Raw genomic sequence first — 9,164 nt, forward strand, 5'->3', positions numbered from 1 at the left:
AGAATACTTTTGGAATATAGAAAAAATATTGGGAAAGAATCAACACCAGGGGGCCCACACCCTGTCCACGAGGGTGGGGGCGCGCCCACCCCCCTGGGATGCGCCCCCTGTCTCGTGGGCCCCCTGAGGCTCCACCGACCTCAACTCCAACTCTATATATTCACGTTCGGGGAGAAAAAAATCAGGGAGGAGGATTCATCGCGTTTTACGATACGGAGCCGCCTCCAAGCCCTAATCTCTCTCAGGAGGGCTGATCTGGAGTCCGTTCGGGGCTCCGGAGAGGGGAATCCGTCGCCATCAGCATCATCAACCTTCCACCATCACCAATTTCATGATGCTCACCGCCGTGCGTGAGTAATTCCATCGTAGGCTTGCTGGACGGTGATGGTTTGGATGAGATTTATCATGTAATCGAGTTAGTTTTGTTAGGGTTTGATCCCTAGTATCCATTATGTTCTGAGATTGATGTTGCTATGACTTTGCTATGCTTAATGCTTGTCACTAGGGCCCGACTACCATGATTTCATATCTGAACCTATTATGTTTCCATGAATATGTGTGAGTTCTTGATGCCATTTTGCAAGTCAATAGTCACCTACTATATGTTATGATCCGTTAACCCCGAAGTGACAATTATCGGGACAATTACCGGTGATGACTATAGTTTGAGGAGTTCATGTATTCACTAAGTGTTAATGCTTTGTTCCGGTACTCTATTAAAAGGAGGCCTTCATATCCCTTAGTTTCCAATAGGACCCGGCTGCCACGGGAGGGTAGGACAAAAGATGTCATGCAAGTTCTTTTCCATAAGCACGTTTGACTATATTCGGAATACATGCCTACATTACATTGATGAACTGGAGCTAGTTCTGTGTCACCCTATGTTATAACTGTTGCATGAGGAAACACATCTGACATAATTATCCCTCACTGATCCAATGCCTACGAGCTTTCCACATATTGATCTTTGCTTAGTTACTTTTCCGTTGTCACTTTTACAATTACTACAAAACCAATACTATTACTTTTGCCACCATTACCATTACTTCCATATTACTTTGCTGCAGATATTAAGTCTTTCAGGTGCGGTTGAATTGATAACTCAATTGTTAATACTTGATAATATTCTTTGGCTCCCCTTGTGTCTAATCAATAAATTTGGGTTGAATACTCTACCCTCGAAAACTGTTGCGATCCTCTATACTTGTGGTTTATCAAGACTATTTTCTGGCGTCGTTGTCGGGGAGCATAGCTCTATTCTTTGAGTCACTTGGGATTTATATCTGTTGATCACTACGAGGAACTTGAAAGATGAAAGAACCAAGATTTTTCCCTCAACTACGAGGGGAGGTAAGGAACTGACATCTAGCTCTGCACTTGATTCACCTTCTGTTTTGAGTAAACTTGCGACACCTACTCCTGCTATTTATTCTGAGATGTCGCATGTTATTGATGATGCCACTTCTACTTTGCATGATGCTTATGATGAAACTACTTCTATGCTTGATAATACTGTGCCATTAGGTGAATTTCTTGATGAACAACTTGCTAGGGTTAGAGAGAATGAAATTATTGAAACTGATAATATTGATGAAAGTGATGATGAAGATTCCCCCCTAGATATGAATTGCCTGTTGTGCTTCAGGGTTATGTACTGCTAGAGACTTTTTAGCTTGCAATGATAGATATGATCTTAAGAAACTGTTAGCTAAGCTGAAAGAAAAATCTTTGAATGTTAGAATGAAATAAGACCCTGCTTTTGCTACTTCACCTATCTGTTTTTCCGATAAGGATTATGATTTCTCTGTCGATCCTGAGTTAATTACTTTGGTTGAATCTGATCCTTTTTATGGCTATGAATCTGAAGCTGTTGTGGCACATCTTACTAAATTAAATGATATAGCCACCCTATTCACTAATGATGAAAAAACTCGCTATTACTTTATCCTTAAGTTGTTTCCGTTTTCATTAAAGGGTGATGCTAAAATATGGTTTGATTCTCTTAATCCTGGTTGTGTGTGTAGTCCCCAGGATATGATTTATTACTTCTCTGCTAAATATTTCCCCGCTCATAAGAAACAAGCTGCCTTAAGGGAAATATATAATTTTGTGCAAATTGAAGAAGAGAGTCTCCCACAAGCTTGGGGGAGGTTTCTCCGATTACTTAATGCTTTGCCTGATCATCCTCTTGAGAAAAATGAAATACTTGACATCTTTTATAATGGAGTAACTAATGCTTCCAGAGACCACCTGGATAGTTGTGCTGGTTGTGTTTTCAGGGAAAGAACTATTGATCAAGATGAATTGCTATTGAATAATATGTTGAGTAATGAAGATGATTGGACACTTCCTGAACCAACTCGTAAGCCAACTCCGAAGGAAAGGGGTATTCTATTTCTCAGTCCTAAAGATATGCAAGAGGCAAAGAAATCTATGAAAGAAAAAGGTATTAAAGCTAAAGATGTTAAGAATTTACCACCTATTAAAGAAATACATGGTCTTGATAACCTGCCACAAGTAGTAAAGGTAAATTCTCTCTATAGATTTGATAAGGGTGAAATCCCATGTACTAAGTTTGCTAGCCAATGCTTGGATGAGTTTGATAATTTTATGGTTAAACAAGAAAACTTCAATGCTTATGTTGGTAGACAATTGAAACGTAATTCTTATATAATTTAACACTTGAGTGATTATATGCCTAGAGTTAAAGGTGAACTTAAACTTATTAGTAAACATGCTTCTATGGTTACCACTCAAGTAGAACAAGTGCTTAAAGCTCAGAATGATTTGCTCAATGAATTAAATAATAAGGAAAATGATAATGATGTTAGAGTTGTGACTAGAGGGGGTAAAGTGACTCAGGAACCTTTGTATCCTGAGGGCCACCCTAAGAGAATTGAGCAAGATTCTCATAGAACTATTGTTGATCCACCTAGTTCTTCTAAGAAGAAGAAAAAGAAAAATGATAGGCCTTTGCATGCTTCTATTGAACATGTTGTTGACACACTTGAGAATCCCAATGATATTTCTATTTCTGATGCTGAAACACAATCTAGTAATGAACATGAACCTAGTGATAATATTAATGATGATGTTCATGATGATGCTCAACCTAGTAATAACAATGATGTAGAGATTGAACCTGATGTTGATCTTGATAACCCATAATCAAAGAATCAACGTTATGATAAGGGAGACTTCATTGCTAGGAAGCATGGTAAAGAAAGAGAACCATGGGTTCAGAAACCCATGGCTTTTCCTCCTAAACCATCCAAGAAAAAGGATGATGAGGATTTTGAGCGCTTTGCTGAAATGATTAGACCTATCTTTTTGCGTATGCGTTTGACTGATATGCTTAAAATGAATCCTTATGCTAAGTACATGAAAGATATTGTTACACATAAAAGAAAGATACTGGAAGCTGAAATTTCCACCATGCTTGCTAATTATACTTTTAAGGGTGGAATACCTAAGAAACTAGGAGATCCAGGAGTACCAACTATACCATGCTCCATTAAGAGAAACTATGTTAAAACTACTTTATGTGATCTTGGAGCCGATGTTAGTGTTATGCCTCTCTCTTTATATCGTAGACTTGATTTGAATAAGTTGACACCTACTGAAATATCTTTGCAAATGGCTGATAAATCAACTGCTATACCTGTCGGTATTTGTGAGGATGTGCCTGTTGTGGGTGCAAACGTTACTATTTTAACGGACCTTGTTATTCTTGATATTCCCGAGGACGATATTCCCGAGGGAACGCAAGATATCTCTAGGGAGAGAGGGTGTGTGTGAGTGACATACAAGAGAACAATGGAGAAATATGAGACCCTGGGAGATAGAGTTTGTGTTTGTGTGTGAGAAAGAGATATTGATGAGGAAGAGTCATAGGACATCTCTGTATGAGGGGTGTGCGAGTGGCACACATGGGAATAGTAGAAAGAAATGAGACCCCGGGAGACAAAGTTTTGTGTTTGTGTGAGAGAAAGAGATTCCACATGGAGAATCATAGTTAGAGACACATAGCAGGGAGTGAGATATACTTAGAGAGAGATAGAGTGATGAAGGTCGAGGGAGAGAGTACCGTCAGTGTGTTACGAAGATAAAAGATCATTGTCGACATACAGGTAGCACGAGAGATACCTGAGAGACGATGAACGCGTATAGGTCAAGAGAGATAGTCCTATATAAGCATGAGCGATAGCTATATGAGACGAATATCTGGATTAAAGGGGATTCAAATATTTAAACTGGAGATCACGACATCGATAATATCATAACGCAAATTGGTGTATCAAACATGCATATTCATTTGAATTTGGGCACACGTGTAATGTTATATAGTTTATCAATATTGGTGATCCATAGATTCTTCAATTACAAACAATGCATGGTTTATATGCAATTAATGTCTAAACGGGATTACACTATATGTTGCGTGTGTGAAACACATTATACATGTTTGAGAAGTAAAAAAAACGCATGAAACACACATTAATTGGAGACAGTTAGCGAGGAATGCATACATTGGATTTCAACATAAAGTGGTTTCAAATATTTGAAAATCCAAATTGATGGATACAACCTTATGAATCCGAGATCATGCCATTTGTAAACCATATTTATGTATAAATGGTGTTGTGCTTTTGAAAGTATATATAAAAAATGATGTATATAGAATGTAATTCCAATTGAAAATGGATCCCGCCTGAAAAAAATAGAATACAAACGGGATTCGAATTGAGTTGGCACGGTAAACATGCACTCTGCAAAATTTGAACGAAGCGGGGAAAGTCGCAGTAACCGCTCGGAACCAAAATCTGTGAGATGGAAATCACTGCTGCCTATCCCTGCCACGCAAAGCCTATATGCCGGATTTCTATAGGTGTCGATAGGGGTAGGTTTGTAATTTCACCCAAACGTGACGTAACCGCCTCTCACCCGGATTCATACACGGTGGGCGCCAAAACACAGTGTGTCCTCGGCCGAAATCGACTCCCTCCCCGATTCATATTCATACATGGTGGGCGTAAAAAACAAACTCTCGTCGACAAATATTCGGTGTATGCGAGATTACCGTCCTATCCCCGACCGACTAGTGTTGCTGTGATATAGTAGAAATTTGAAACAGGGGCTAAGTTTGTAAATTTCCTCGCATTTGAGACAAGCGCGCCCTAAATACATAGTTCACCCCTTCCTCTCTACCTCCCTTTTCCCCATTCGTACTCCGTGGGCGCCAAAACACCCTCTCCACCCCACCCTCCTCCGTCCGCCGCCGTCCGCCACCCCATCCACAGCCGTCCTCCTCCACCATGCCGGAGCTGATACCCCGACGCCGCCGTCCATTACAAGAGATCGACCTCTCTCATACACGGCTTTGGACCGGGATCCTTGCATCCCGTCCTCTCGCTTCATCCTCGCCGTCGTCCACCTTGCCGGCGCCGCTCCTATGACCGTCTCGTCCATCGCGCCCAGCCGCCACCGTCTACCCTCCTAGATCTGCTTCCACACCACCGACAACCATCGCTACCGCAGCACCGTCAAATTCTCATCAGATGCCTACACGGCACCGCACCAGAGGCGGTACTCTTTCATATCTGCTCAACTTATTTATCACAGCAAGAAAATAGATCGCCACTTCTTTACTCTAATTTCTTGTCTTGGTTGCGAAGTTGCCTTTGTCCGGTTTGCACCTTCAGATCCGCCATGGCACGCTCAACACCATACTCGCAATGCTTATGGTTTTCCCCTTTTATATTCCACACTAGCTAAATCACAGTAGACTAAATTTCAAAATTGGGTCAGTCGATTTTTCAGAGCTCACCGGAGTTCACCGGTGCGATCGAAGGGGCTTGGGTGGTTGTGGGGCCTTGCCGAATGAAGAAAACTCGACGCGGGTGGGGGTTGGGGTGGGGGTGGGGGTGGCGGAGGAACACAGGCGGTGGGGGCCGGTGGTCCGGCCGGCGGCCCGTGCGGTGTTCTATATGGGAAGAATCAGAGACGAGGAAGAAGAAGGGTTAGGAGACGTAGGATCTTCATACAACCGCCTGAAATGGTCGAGAGACAGCTAGGAGTTGCATTCTTAATGCGCTCTGGTTCATCATGTGTGGGCACTGCGCAACCAACATTTTATTATCCAAAATCTGCTTGCTCTTCTTTACCATGTTCCTCTTTCGTTCTTCTTTAATATGTACTCTCTCCGTTCCTAAATACAAGTCTTTGTATAGATTCCACCATGGACTACATATGGAGCAAAATGAGTGAATCTACACTCTAAAATGTACCTGGATACATCTGTATGTGATCCATAGTGGAAATCTCTACCAAGACTTATATTTTGGAACGGAGGGAGTATGATAGTAGTACAGTATGTTCCTTGTACTGAAGATGAGCAGGGAAATTTGCAGTGTAGAGGTCTATACGGTCGGTTGTGATGGACACTTTGAGCCTCTTTGATTCGTAGGATCTTGTAAACATAGGAATAGGATTTGTAGTGGCCTGCCCACTTGAATCCTATAAGAATAGCAAGGAAATGCGGGAAGCTGTGTCGCCTTTGAGAGTTACATTGATATTAACAGTACCGCACCTTCACTTGAAGAGAGCTGGTATCCGAAGCCTTTCTAGCCATACCAGCAATACTAGCACATATATTCCAGCAAGTTCCACTTTGCTGATTTTACTCTGATGCTTAAGGTTTTCCCATTATATCTACACTATGATCTGTGTAGCTGCTTTGTGTCGCACTAGCAGCAGTCCACTCTTGAAGCTAAACACTGCAATGACTTACAAAATTGGCACCAAGGCATTGAGTGCCATTCTGGATGCAATGAAACTCATACGCTCCCCACCTGTTGATTCTTATTCAGAATATCATCCTAATGACTATTCTAACCTTGAGAAGTCAAAGGCAGATGGCTTGTCCTGTTCACCCATCAAGGTGCCTGTTCTAATTTGGCAATGTTTTATTGATTGCGGGTATCTTGCATATGTTGTCTTGCATTTCTTCTACTTTGTTGCACTGCCATCTGCTTAGTTTACTCATCATATATGTTGAGATGCCATGCCCATCCATTATCAATACATATTCCATCTGTCATCATACCATGTTTTTCCACTCAAATGTTGTTCTTGTGCATCAGACATCAAAAAGGAAGAGGGTGATTGCCGAACCTGAAGGACACCAGCAAAGTCCTTGAAAAACATGGTGGTGCCGGAGAAATCAAACAGCACCCCACTTATATTGGTTGTACAACCAGTGACACAAAATGTAGGACCGACTCCAGCAGACTGTACCCATACTTCACTGGCCACACCACTAGCCCCACCACACAGGACCTGCACTCTAGTAAAAGGTATACTGATTTCATTTGCCATATCACCAGCTGTACCACAGAAAAATCCCACTCCAGCAAAAAGTATAGCAAGTCCACCAGCCGAAGACCTATCCCAACTGCAGAGACGGCCAATTCCCGCAGATTGGAACCCCATTCCATTTATTCCCAGTTTAAAAGACAATGCTTTCAATGTTTTTAGGGACTATGTGCATATATTCCTATCATGGGAAGATTATTGTGAAGACAAACACCATTTTCACATCTTCCTGTCCAACTTACGTGTAAGTGCTATTATTCATGGCTATTATTTTCCTGTTTTCTGCTAATTGAACACATCAATGATTTACATTACATTGTTGTAACTAGGCAAGGGTCAATCTGGATAGTCATGACGAGCAAAGCTTGCTTGTGCTTTTCAAGGAAGCATTGCAGCAGTATCGGTGTTACCTGAGGAAATCACACTTTGATGGCAAGTCTATAAACGAATTTCTGGTGAAGTCTCATGTGCTAAATTTAGAAGACATTGAATGGAAAAACCTTGTTATGCACTGGTCTCGTTCCCAGGATGAGGTACTGTTTATGAAATCACATGACAATCTGAACTTCTACTTTTCCGCATGTGCCTTACGGATCTTTTTTGCAGGAAATCTGCTCGAAGAAGAATTCTGGTTTGACAAGAATGACAGGATATCTCAAATATGTTGTCCGCTGCTTTGCTCTTATTAGTACCTGTTGTCATGTATCACTGTACTTGCATACATACCTGGTTCATTATGTGACAACAGTATGCATGATAGCTTGCTTATCAATTGTTCGCTCCAAATTATCTGATCTGTATGAATGGTTATATTAGTGTAAAATATATCCAATGCCAATTTTTTCTTAGCTCTGCATTGTTCTTGTAAGTACATGATGTCCTTTATCAGTGTACTTATAATGACAGGTAGTTGTTCATGTACCATCACTCTACAGCTTATTTTCCTTTGCCCTCCATTTTCTACACATCAGATCTATATTTACTCTTACCATAAGGTTGGTACTGAAGAAGTTTAGCTGTGCATTGCTCTTGGCTGTACCTTTTGCCTGTATCGCTGCACTTACATTTATAGCTACTTGGTTATGTAGCATCACTCTTCATCTTATCTTAAATATTCTCCATTTTTCGTATATTATCACGTCTATATTTACTCTTAACAAAATTTAGAATAAAGGCAATGCTTTTGAAGAAGATTCTATGGAAAACTTCTTGAATTGCCCCCCCATCAGCACGGACAAGGCCTTTATAGAGCCTGTCTTCACCAATAATGTAAGTTTGTCCATCTCAAGCCTTCAAACTTTGTTGTATATATTTGGTTAGGCATGACTGCAACAGTTGTTTATTTTTGGTGTTTGCATCAAATTGCTTGTTTAAAGTTTATTATATGTAGTTCATAAACAGAAGTTCGTCCTTTCTCAATTTAAGTTTTCAGTTGTACAACCACGTTCCTTCTTCATACCATGTAAATTAAACTATACAGAGCAAGTGATCTTCTTTTGCACTGCATGTATGCTTCTGTTCTTCATCTGTAATCCAGTGGTGTGGTGAACCTATCCACTACAGCACAATGTCATATTCTGCAATGTCTTAACTATGAAAAATGTCATATCATTCTACTATTATTTAAACCTTCTCTTTATTTGCCAATCTGAAATGGTATAAATTGACAGCACACTAACCATTGATACTTATGAGTTCTTGATCTATAATCCAGTGGTGTCGTGAAGCTGCCAACTCCTTCACAATGTCATTTCCTGCCATGTCTTGACCTGAACAATACCATATTGTGT

This window comes from Triticum aestivum, chromosome 1A (genome assembly GCF_018294505.1).
Source record: "Triticum aestivum cultivar Chinese Spring chromosome 1A, IWGSC CS RefSeq v2.1, whole genome shotgun sequence".
In the NCBI taxonomy this organism is placed as follows: domain Eukaryota; kingdom Viridiplantae; phylum Streptophyta; class Magnoliopsida; order Poales; family Poaceae; genus Triticum; species Triticum aestivum.